The sequence below is a fragment of the Ixodes scapularis genome, unplaced genomic scaffold (assembly GCF_016920785.2).
Source record: "Ixodes scapularis isolate PalLabHiFi unplaced genomic scaffold, ASM1692078v2 PGA_scaffold4__175_contigs__length_147842914, whole genome shotgun sequence".
Taxonomy (NCBI): Eukaryota; Metazoa; Arthropoda; class Arachnida; order Ixodida; family Ixodidae; genus Ixodes; species Ixodes scapularis.
Genome location: NW_024609879.1, coordinates 102,534,277 through 102,546,943, shown reverse-complemented (window position 1 = coordinate 102,546,943; position 12,667 = coordinate 102,534,277). Strand labels below are relative to the sequence as shown.

At 43.9% G+C, this 12,667-nt stretch overlaps 2 non-coding genes across 2 annotated transcripts; both read right to left on the bottom strand.

Annotated features, from left to right (window-relative positions):
* Nucleotides 1–1,753: 1,753 nt before the first annotated feature.
* Trnam-cau lies at nucleotides 1,754–1,825 on the bottom strand. The gene has a single exon. It is a non-coding gene; the product is annotated as a tRNA-Met (tRNA).
* Nucleotides 1,826–3,503: 1,678 nt separating this feature from the next.
* Trnaf-aaa lies at nucleotides 3,504–3,585 on the bottom strand. Its single transcript has one exon. It is a non-coding gene; the product is annotated as a tRNA-Phe (tRNA).
* Between the last annotated feature and the right edge of the window lie 9,082 nt (nucleotides 3,586–12,667).

Here is a 12,667-nt window from a genome sequence, read left to right as displayed (position 1 = left end):
GGTACCGGGATGTAAGCTCTATCAATACGCGGACGATACTGTAATTATGACCCAACATATCAACTATGCCAATTCCATCAGCCAATTGCAATCTCAAGTAATAACAATTATGGACTGGTTAAAAAAAAATCTTGATATTAATGTTAAAAGACAGTCACTCTCAACATTCCATTAGTTCTGCACTCTTCTTTCTGCCATCGATGCAACTGCATTCCGGTTGAGTATTATACAGACAGCGTGAAATATCTAGGCATATATTTGGTAGCGGTCTGAAATGGAATGTTCATTTTACATACATCTGTAAGAAACTGAGAAGCATTAGTTGCCTATTATATAACAAAATTTTTTTTTCTGTATCTGTTCGAAGAATGATTGCCCATTCGCTTGCATATATCGTCCTTCGCTACTCCATCACCGCTTTCGGCCATTCTTCTGACTATTGGAAAACCAAAGTGGGCTGCATCCTGAAAGCTATCCTGAAAAGTATCTCTTATGCACTTAAAATACCTGACAACGGTAATCTTTTCGAATATTTGCAATTACCTAACTTCCAAACCCTTTATGTTCATTCAGTGGTATTGCGGCACTTTTGGGATTCTGATTTCAAAATCTCAAGCCCACCCTCACGTGATCTTCGACATACGCACCCTTTTCACATACCTCTTTCCCCCACTCGTTATGGCGAAAGTACGCGTGCGTTTTATGTGCCACATATTTTTTCTCACTTACCACTTGAACTTCTAAACCAAACATCCTTGGGCAAAGTTAAGAAGATGCTTAGAGAGGTATTTTGTTTTAATATGGAACTATTGGTTTCGGTCTCTATCTTGTTTATTTATATTGTAGATTCATTCTGCTTAGTATTGTGTGCCACTTTTAAGCGCCTGCCTTTCTGGAACATTAATGAATACTCCGCTGTTTGTAGAACATTTTAATAGAAGACACCTTCCGTGAATTTTTTTTTGCATAATTTTCTAGTCTTGTGGTATTTCATTTTGCTTTGACATTGCTATTGATTTCCGTTCTAGTCTGTGCATAATATATTTTCGCGTAAAATCTTCACGTTATAACTTATAACTAGAGTGACTAATTTCATGGAATTATGTTTACATTTCTCTTTTGTGTATGTTTTATATTATTGTATGTTCCGTAACTACACATGCTACGTATCGTGTTTTTTTTTTTTTATTGGAGGATGGCGTCGCACAAGCCACCTGTTGGCTTTGACGCATCCGCAATATTAAACTTTTCTTTGCTGGTAGCAATAAATACTTATTATTATTTTAACGATTTATCTGCGGGACAGCACGTAGTGGTGCAAAACTGTCGATAGTACTATCGATAGTATCGATAGTCGCCAGAAATCTGACTATTGATAGTAAAAACAACTATAGATAGTACTATCGATAGTCGACTATCGAAAAACTATGGATGGCACTATTGATAGTCGACTATCTAAAAACTATCGATAGTACTATCAATAGTCGCCTATCGATAGTTATATATAGTATCGATAGTCGATTTATCGATAGTTTTGCATCACTACCTCAAAGTCAAGCACAAAGCAGTGAAGTGGGAAGCGAAAGTGTGCAGTCATGCGGGTTAGGAGGCATTATAATCTAAATCCTGAGCCACGGATAAATAAAGCAAAATAACGGAGAAGACACACCTCAAAATATTTTAAGTGGTTCAAAACCCCAGACAAAAGCAAAAAAAACGCATTTTATAAAAAAAAAAAAAAAAAAAAAAACTTTAGCAGAGCGTGGTTTCGATCCACGGACCTCTGGGTTATGGGCCCAGCACGCTTCCACTGCGCCACTCTGCTACGGAGTTCCTGCATTATTTAACTATTTTATAAACAATTTCTAAGTTAATAAACGCTTATTTATTTTTTATTTGAAAGGTGTTTTTTGTAAACTATATACTAATATAATTAAAATAGTGTTGCATTTGAAGATATATTTTACCATTATTTGCTACTCTTAATAACCATTTCGTTTTTTTGCTGGTTCCGTTCCGTTTTTCTTTCGAAAACATGGCGCCCTAGCAACGAAGTGACTCTCAAACTTGGCTTGTAAACATCGTATCCTCATCGTTTCTCTTGTCATACTGCCCGCTAACAAACTCCTCGTGCATCTCGGTGATTACGTCGCTCGTTCCGAAACCGACAGTGTATGTTTCGATGGCTGTCGAAGCGTCTATTTCGGGAACGAGCCCACCGCGCAGCATCTCCCGCTGGCGCGATTGCCAAATTTGGTTGAAATTTGATTCTGAGCGCACGGAGCTGGCCTAATATGAAGCCTGCCGAAAAAAGGACTCGCTTGCTGCCGCGGCCGCTCGTGCAAACAATCGCCTCATGAATCGGCCGGGGTCCAAGTCTAAGGAGCTGGAGCGACGGCACGAATGCGGCAAAACCTTCGCGCGTGGGCAGCACTTCGAGTCAACACGCAGCGGTGGTCCTTCAAGAAACGGTACGTCTTTTACTCATTTTCCTGTTTACTACAACCGTGATCGAAACGCGGGAGGACAACTTTACTTCATGCGTCGAAGACGTCGCCTGCCCCTTGTTGTCTTCGGTGCGGTGTTTGGTGCAACGATGTTGGGTAGTGTTTCTCTTTGTGTGTGTTTGTCCGTTCTTAGGTGATTCGATCGCTTTCGCCGATCGAGCTTCGGTTCTTCGATTCTGTAACCAAAAACTTCGTTGACTTTATTTTTTTTTTCTTTTTTTGGGGGGGGGGGGGGGGGGTGGAGCACGTATTGACAGTGGTCTTTTCGTCGACAGTAAGACTCACATATTATTTTCTATCACGGTGTTCTGTCCGTTTAATTCCTTTTGCATTACCGTTTTGTTGTAAACGTTTTCATTCTGACGTCTCGATTGGTGAAGCATACATTCCTTTGACGTTCGTGATGACATCACATTCGCGAGGAAGTTGTCCCTCTTGCTAGTCGTTTATAAGAGGACACGATTCTACGAGCTTGGGTTCATGGCGAGTTCAGTTACTGCCATGCTTCCGCTACTACACACCTTCTGTTGTTGACTTCTGTGCTTCTGTATCTCACACATCATTCAACATTTTTTCGAGGGCCACTCATGACATGTTTGGGTGATTGAACACGTGCCAAGAAATGTTATTCAACGAAGCAGTGCTCATCGGGCCGATTTCTTCTAATGTATAGAGCAGCAGTATGATCACTGTACCAAAACTAAAGTATATAAAAAATTTCATTTCTGATATTCTTATCTGTGTGTTACAAACCTCCTTTTAGTTGTTTTTTATGTACTGAACAATGTGGTGTTCTTTATGTATGTCCTCTAGAGTTGTGCTACATAATTTGATACATAATATAACCCCACACTGGAATAGCTCTTTTGATCATGGTCCTCATGGTTCTAAGTATGTTTTAGGGGCGAAGTTCTTTAGGGTCTAGCCTTGTCCATCCGTTCGTCCGTCCGGCCGGCCGGCCGGCGTCCGTGCTCACATAAAAAGAAAAATTGTTTGCGCAGTTGACAAGATTCGAACCTGTGCAGGGAGACCCCAATAGATTTTTAGTCCATCGCCTTAACCACTCGGCCACGACTGCGGGACGAGTAGGGGGCTCTGAGATGCGGTAGTAACTCAAGAGCTGGGGTTTCTGTCATGGATGAAACGTTGCATATAGCCGCTCAATGTCTATACAGGAGAGGGCGCTGTGGTCAAACGCGTATATAATCGCGTTAAACTTTGCATGCATTGGCTCGATGTTTGTAGACGAGAGGGCGCTGCGGTCAAATGCTCAAATGCGTATATAACAACGTTCCATACCACACATTCTCTTTCTGACATGACGGTTGACTTAAGTGGTAGAGATGCATTCCCACGGCTTTTCGCAGATCCAAGCTGATCTGCTAGAAGAATCACTGACTGTGCATTTCACCGACCATAAAGCAGTAATAATGAAGTCGAAACGCAACCCGGAACTCAGCACTACCTATGAGCAATAAAAGAAATCAGCACCATCAGCACTACATATGAACAATAAAATCAGTATCATCAGCACCACCAGAGCTTCGCCCCAATCAACATCATTCACCATGTGGAGATGCGGTAATTTTTTTTTTCTGCCCATCACTGCAGCAATATTTCAAAACATTATTCAAACCTAAAAGTTTTCGAAACATGTCTTTAACCTAGGTTGCCCTTTCTCACAGGTTATGAACAGTTCCAGTGCCTTTAGCTGGTGAGAGGCAGCGAGGCATGCAGGGCTCCCTATGTTGAAGAGGATCAGCGCACCTGCAGGCTTTATACCTGGTGCCACCATGACCGTGCTGGATCCGTTAGGAAATCAGGGAGCAGAATTGGGCACATCAACAAACACGTAAGTTTTGCAGTTTCCTTTCAGCGACTGATACCAGCTTTGTACAGAACAGCGTTCCAAGGGACGACGTTCAACGTTCCTTCAAAGGGTTCATTCTAAGAGGAATCGAGAAATGCTGCAGCCGTTCTATCTTGCATTTGTGGAACTAAAATCAGAAATCCATATATGTTTTCGAGAAAGCAACAAAAATAAATGCCCTACTTTTCTTTCTTTTTTTTTAATTTACTTGATTTTAGTAGGCATTTAAGCTTTTCATTGTGGACTATTTAAACCTCCGACTTCGGGGGATCCGAGAGATAACTGAAAAAACTGGAACAAACTAGTAACTAGTGTGAGTGACTCAGTGATGCTTCAGTTCGCGGATGACGTGAAAATTTTTCGTAGCACCCGCACACCTCTGGATTGTGAATGGGTACGAAAAGATGTTGATGCAATTCATCTGTGGTGCTTGCTGGTATTAGACCCCACCAAAACTAAGGTTGTCTCTTTTTCTTGTAAGGTAAATGTTGTTGTTTATCCTTACACATTAGACAACTGAAATTTCTAGATCTTCTGTTGTATGTGACTTTGGCATTTCGGTCAATGCACTTCTGAACTTTAACTATCATGTTTCGAAGGTTACCAATGATTCCTAACGCATCCTGGGCATAATTGCATGCATTACCCGTGTCTTCTGGAATTGCACCTGCATACTGAACCTCTTTCGACCTTTGGTTACGTCACGGTTGTATTTTTGTACTACACTATGGAATTCTTTGGGTGTCAGTCAGGCGCTGAGGTTGGAGAGTGTACAGAGACGACTTGTGAGAATTGTCTGCGATCGCCGCATTGGACAGAGTGTTTTTTTATGATTATGAGCTTCTTTTGGACACCCTTGGTCTATCCCCTCTTTCGGCCAGACGAGTAGTTCACAACATGGTATTTTCATATCAGTTGCTCAATGTTGTCATTGATTCCCAGAAGTTATTGAGTAGAATCTCAATTCATGCCCCCCAGCGACAAAATAAATCTGTGCCTTTTTTTTTATCCTGCTTACTTAGAGTCTAGTCCTCTGCCGACACGGATGATGCTCATGTACGACGAGTGTTTTAGCCCGGACGTGGACTCTCTCACCTCTAAAAAGTTCAACGACAGTATAATACTAAAACTGCTGGGCTCCATATAATACTGCGCATCCGCCCATACCACACTAAGTGCCCATGCCCAAATTTGTAAGATCTGAGAAAATATGCACAGTACATTGATATGTAAAATTGATGACCAAAGAAGCGCCCATCCCCCAGTTTTCTGCGATTACCTCTAAATGTTTAATGGGCGCTTGCCCAGTATTTTATGGTAGTATGTAAATTTTAGTACTGTTTCATTTTGGGCAAGTGTAACGCTCATAAGGCCCTTAAGCTGTTTGGGGCACAATAAAGCTTGGGTTGATCGATTCATTCATTGATTGTGGCGACTTGACACATAGTTTGATGAAAAGTAAAGCGAGCGAGTGGAAATTTCCACTCGCTCGCTTTACTTTTAGAGCGCAGCTCTTAGGGGCCCGTTCCCGGCTTGAGCGGCGTCGCCGTCGCCGTCGCCGTCGCCGTCGCCGTCGCCGTCGCCGTCGGCGTAACTGCAACCCTCGTAACCCTCGTGAGGGTTACGAGGGTTAATCTCATGAGGGTTACCATCACGAGGGCCACGAGGGTTACTTACCCTCGTAACCCTCACGAGGGTTACGAGGGTTAGTTACCCTCAAAAGGGTTACCTTCACGAGGGTCTCACGAGGGTTACTTACCCTTGTAACCCTCACGAGGGTTACGAGGGTTAGTAACCCTCGTGAGGGTAACCCTCGTGGTTACAAGGGTAAGTAACCCTCGTGAGGGTAACCCTCGTGAAGGTAACCCTTTTGAGGGTTACGAGGGTTAGTAACCCTCGTGAGGGTAACCTTCACGAGGGTTACCCTCACGAGGGTCACGAGGGTTATGAGAGCTACCCTCACGAGGGTTACTCACCCTCGTAACCCTTAGTTACCCTCACGAGGGTCACGAGGGTTATGAGAGTTACCCTTACGAGGGTCACGAGAGTTACCCTCACGAGGGTCACGAGAGTTGCCCTCACAAGGGTTACTAGGGTTACCCTCACGAGGGTCACGATGGTTACCCAGGTCGTGACCCCCCCTGGGGTCACGTGACCTGGGGATACCCCCCGAGGTCACGTGACCCCCCGTTGACGTCATCGGCACTGATGACGTCGTCAGTGACGTCACTGATGACGTCACCGGCATCCGCATCGTCATCGTCATCATCACTGATGACGTCATTAGTGACGTCAGTGATGACGTCACCGGCATCCGCATCGTCATCATCATCACTGATGGCGTCATCAGTGACGCTACTGATGACGTCATCGGTATCGTCACGTGACCCCCCGACGTCACGTGACGCCCCAAGGTCACGTGACTCCCACAAGGTCACGTGACCCACAAGGTCACGTGACCCCCCAGGTCACGTGACCCCCCCCGCCCCCCGAGGTCACTTGACCCACCCCCCAGTACCCTTCCCTCCTCCTCAAGAGCTGCGCTCTAATTCGGCGTTACAGGGAGTTGTAAACGGCTTTCATTTTTTTTCTTTGTATTATTTAGCACACTATTTTATTAAAATATGCAAATGTAATGTTAATGTAACAGCAGATTTCAATCTTAGAAATGTAACAGGAAACATTTCTTTTGGTTTTAGAGGAACGTGTGCAACACTGATCGATACGCAGATAAAAGTCTATATTGCCCGTATAGAGTCCTTTGTCATGCCATCTTCAGAGCCCTACACACCTGCAGATTATTTGCCGAAAAACGGGCGAATGCGGACCGAATAAAGTTTTGTAGATTTCAGCTCGGCTAAAGACACATTTTGCTGCATGCATTGATTGGATTCTACCTTCAAAGTTTGCACGTGGGATGAAAATGTGAAACTCTTTAGGTGCACAAACCCACAGTTGTTTGAGCCCAGACTGTCCAATGCCACGATGGCTATACTTCGTTTCCCTCTATGATGGGCCACAGCGGATGCTATGTGCCATCTCATCCAATCCAACGCTGCAGACGTATCGCGTGACTATATGCCCTGCACATCACTGTGCTTCTTTTAAAAGTCACGTAACACACACACGGCATTGGATTGGCTTCAATGGCCCGCAGCGTCTTTCAAGGTCCGTCGTAGGGTGAAATGGAGCTATACCAAGCAGCCCAGGCTTTTATTATAATGGAATTAAAAGCAAAGGTGCAAGCGAGCTGGACAAGAATGGCGAAAATAATTTCTGGAGAAGGGAAACAAGAGGGACAAAGTCAAACAGAAATCTCCAAACACAGCTAGGTGACTGGTGCGCGACCGAAAACCCTAACCAGGCAGATTTTTTCGGTCACGCACCAGTCACCTGGCTGCGTTTGGGAATTTGTGTTTGTCCTTTGTCCCTCTTGTTCCCCTTCTCCAGGAATTATTTTCGTCATTCTTGTCCAGCTTGCTTGCACCTTTGCATTTAATTGCATTATAATCATAACCTTAAATTGCAAGCTTCACCCTTGTTGGTGTTAGACTGGTGGCAGCTGATAAAACCCGTTTGCTCTACTGACGTCTAACTCCTGGTTAGCTCAATTGGTAGAGCGCTCCACCAGTAATGGAGAGGTCTTGGGTTCGGTACCCGGACCAGGCGGATTTTTTCAGTCACGCACCAGTCACCTAGCTGTGTTTAGAGATTTGTGTTTGTCCTTTGTCCCTCTTGTTCCCCTTCTCCAATGATTATTTTCGTCAGCCAAGGCTTGCCTCACTGTACTAAAGGTGACTGCAGTTTGGTTCAATTATTCTGATAAAATTAGTTGCAGACCCAAAAGTCCTTGCAGGTTTTGCCCTCCAGTGCAGAGGTCACTGTTGTAAATAGAGTTTCACGATGGTGTTTGGAAACTCAACCCAGGGAGACCGAGCTTTTCTTTTCGGAAATTGTGTTTAGTCTATGTTGTTGGTATGGTGTTGTTTATGACCAGGAGAGAGAGAAATGGGCGAATCTCTGGGTGGCCAAGATGTGGCTTGGGGCTGTTTGTATTTGGTGCTCTTAAAGGAAGGATCTGGCTAATCCGTCTTCTGCTCGAATTGTCTTTGTAGCAATGTAACCTTCAGTGTGTACCCTTATTAATCACTCATTCTTTTAAGATTGTCCAATCTGATTCTACAACAGTCACTGTTCTGCTCACTTCTGCAATCTTGTGATAGGTGAACGCACGAGACACAGTCAAATCCCGCTACAACGAAATTGACGGTGCGCGAGAAAAAATTTGTTGTAGCGAAAATTTTGTTGTTGTGAAATTCACAGAAGAATGGTATACCTGAACTGGTAGAGTACAGAAATCTTTATTTCCAGAGTGTATCGAGCGTCGCCTGCTTCCTTCTCCTTGTTAGGAGCTCCATGACGCAATCGTCATCATGCGCAGCCACGTAGCTTCTGAGAACGTCGAACGCATCCAGTACACGCGCCATGGAAGGCGGAAACTGCAGGTCCGGCACGTCGTCTTCATCTGACAGCTACTCGTTGGGGACACTTCTTATAATGTTCTCGTCACTCACTTCTTCATGAGCAATAACATCCATGTCAGCGTCTATGAAATCTTTCAGTGCGACACCAGACGGCACAGTTCCGGCATCCTGAAGCGCAGCCCAAGAAGTAACGGCCTCTCCTGGCGGACGCATTGTTTCGTCATCCTCAGCAGAGTCGGCGTCTTCTTTCGCTTGGCCGATGTCCCCGATGCAAGAGCCTTTTTGATTGCATCTTTCGACTTTAGGATCGTCGACAACGAACTCGGAGTAATACCAAACTTTTCGGCAATTACGACTTTCTTCTGTCCACTTGCAACTTCGGCCAGGATGTGAGCTTTATCTTGTAAGGATAAAACTTTCGCATTTTGCTTGGCGGTGCCATCGTGCCATTCGCAAAAAGCCTGTGTACTGTCGTTGTCGTCGTACCATACTGATAAAATGACAACCGACAAAAAAAAAAGAAAAAAGAACAAAAAGACTGAGCTTCGGCTTTGGATAGTCTGCAGTAGAGCGTTATCAAGCCAAGAGCCGGAGCAGTATCGGTGCAACAGCGTAGGAAGGCCAGCCTCATCGCCATTGCCATCAAGTAATGGCGGCCTGCACGCTCGGTCAGCGTTGCGCTGGGGTGCCGGTTACTAGTGGCAGTTCCTGGTGGTTCAACACGCGATTTAAACTTTATAGTAGACATATTTTATGTGCCGAAATGCACCAGTGCTGGAAAGTTTGTTTTCCGTATGGAAAATTAAACTTTCGAACTTCGAATTGCTCTATAAAATTTCGTTCAAGCGGAACAGCACAAGAAACAGTGTTCGCTGTAGTGGGAATTCTTATGCATTGACTCCTATGGACCGTTGACGGGGAACCAAAAAATATTCGTTGAACCGGAACTTTCGTTGAAGCGGGGTTCGATTGTATATAGGTTTAGGATGCACATGTGCATGCGTACCGAAATGCTTCTGCAAGCGTAAATTGTGCATAAAAAAATTGCATATTGCATATCAGACGTGGATAGAAAGTCTGCAAATGCAAAAAGTATGCAAATGCAAACACTAGAATCACTCTCTACACATGTCTTTCACTCTTCAATTGCAGCTCATTCTTTGCATTGGTTGTTTGTTCGATTAATATTTATGTAATATTTATAGAAAGGGGACAGCAAGGTGCATTACGGAAATTTGACACATTAGAGTAAACAAAATAAAAATAAAACATCTAGTCTTTGGCAACAAAGAATATTTTTTTTCTATTACGGCAGGAAGTTGAGCGAGCCGAGCAATGCTTATTGTGCTGCGAGGCAGCCCGTTCCAATCATTAACTGTGCAAAAAATAAGGATAATGTTTAAAAAAAAAATTTGTTTTTTCCTGCAACGAAACGAGGAATGTTTAGTGCCTCAGCCTTGTATCATGGCTCATATTATCTTTTAGATAGTTCTGAAACTTTACAATCTGCTTCTATTGTTCGTTAAATTTGGCAAGCAATTTCAAGTTCTTTACTTTTTTTCAGCGGGATAACTCGTTCAATCTGGGAGTTGCATTACACTCTGTTACAGATGATTTCTTGCCTTACAAAATCCCCTGTAACTTCCTCGCTCATCCTGGCCCCGTGTAGGACCGACAGTATTTCAAATAAATAAATATGTCTTATAAATAGGGTTCCGTGTTTTCGGTAAATACCGGTGTCCACTGTGCTGTCCCCAAGGCTGCTGCTTTCTTTAGAAAAACAGCCATTGTCTTGTTTTCTTTTCTTATCGGTATTGGAGCATTTTCCAAGTCGCTACAGCCATGTTCTCTGGAGGTTGTAGAGTCCCATGCAACTGTCCTATTTTCTTGAACCCCCGATAGTCCTCGATTTCTTGTTCCACACGAGCTGATACCGAAAAACGTTGAATCGGTAGAAAAAAAATAAACCTCTGAATTAAAAAAAAAAAAAAAAAATAGACCTTGGAAACGCTGAAACCTATTTATAAATGAATCGAAGAATCTCGACTGCTCCTACTTTATCACGAGGTAGTGAATTTGGGTTCTGTAAAATAAATTTGCCTGCCTTGGAAGGCAACCTTCCTCCAGTGCCCACTTCACTCCATTAGTTACCTTACGACGCGAAATGCCGTTAAACACCTTCGTGAAATTTAGGCGAGTTGCAGTGACTTGACCATTGATGTTGATTACGGTTTGCAAATTCATGGAATGAGGGAAGAAGTCGTGGCACTGTTGGGGAACCGTATCCTAAAAATGCATTTTATGAACTGTCTGTTTGTTCGAGATATGCAAGGGAACTTATGGGTCGGTTAAAACAATATTCGAACTAGCCAGCGGTGGTATTCATATTACGAGACGTTACGTTAGGAATTCGAAATTGGTTCGTACACAATGACTGAGTGCAGCAAACGCCGCTAGCTGCAACACTTGTAATGAGCACTGACTGTGAGCCAAAGGTTAAAGGCCGCTGCGGTAGTGTATGCTTGTGAAACATTTGAAAACTAAGCAAAGGACACGTCGAGCGCCCATTCCAGGCTTCTGGGCCGCTCCCCCTCGTGAGCTTCTCCGAGCACCTCAGCGTAAAGCGGTGAAGACCGACCTACCGTGTGCCTCTTCTGCATTTTTACTCTGGGCCTAATAAGTGTCCACCCCCTCAGTTTTCTAGCATCTTGAAAATTTTAGCTGGGATGTGACACACACACTTGACATCTCATTTTAATGCACTTGCGGCTTCTTGCCTCTATTGCACAGACATCGCGCTCTTCCAAAGCAGAAAGTTCCTGTTGGTTTACAGCAGGCCACAGAAAACTAGCTCGATTTTATATTCAGTTCATTTTTCGAAGGAACTTACTTTACTTTGGGCAGCCTTGACGTGTGAAGTATGCTCATTCCCACAAATCGTCTTTGAGACTTCTACAATCTCCATTGCGATTTATGCAATCGCTAGTAATAAAGAACTTTTTGAGCCATTTTCTAGTTGCTTTATTACTTTTTTTTTTGTCGTAGAGCATTAACCCGAGCAATTTGGTGAAGTCTTTGGAGCAATGCAATTACATTACTAGGAAAGCCTTTTGTAAAAAATAGCAAAAGTCCTGCAACCAAATGTTTTTGTGCAGTTTACTGCATTCTATACTGCGCTCCACCCTAAGCTGACGGTGCAACAGAATCCACATGGTCGTGGGGTCGGTGGTCATACACCTATCTTTCGCCACATGATCATGCCCTCACTCATGTCCATGCGCAGAGAGCGAGGTCTGGGGATGAAAGGGAGGTGGTTGATTGGCCCAGCAAGCACATCGCTCCCACCGCTCTGTCACCTTAGGGGTGAACGGAGTATAGTAACATGCAGTCAAGTAACCAGAAAGGTAACAATTATACTCCGAAAGTGCTTATTCAATTACGTTTGGTGTCCAGAACTGTGTGAGCAATTTCTATACTAGGTTACTTTCTGTAATTGGAATGCAAGCGCGTCGTCATTCCTACATCGAGGCAAGGCACAGCCCCGCTATTACAGTGCACTCCACTTATAACGATAATAAGAAATCCCGAAAATTCAATCGTTATAACCGATTATCGTTGTACCTGGACTAGAAACTGAGCATTTCTAGTCTAGAAACTGATTGTTATAAGCAGTAAGTACATCACTATAGGTGGATTGCACTGTACTGCAGATATTTCCATTACGGCATCGCGGTCGATTACAGCTAACCGCAACGACCGGAGGGCACATCGACTCGAGGTGCACGCGACACTCGACCCCACCAACC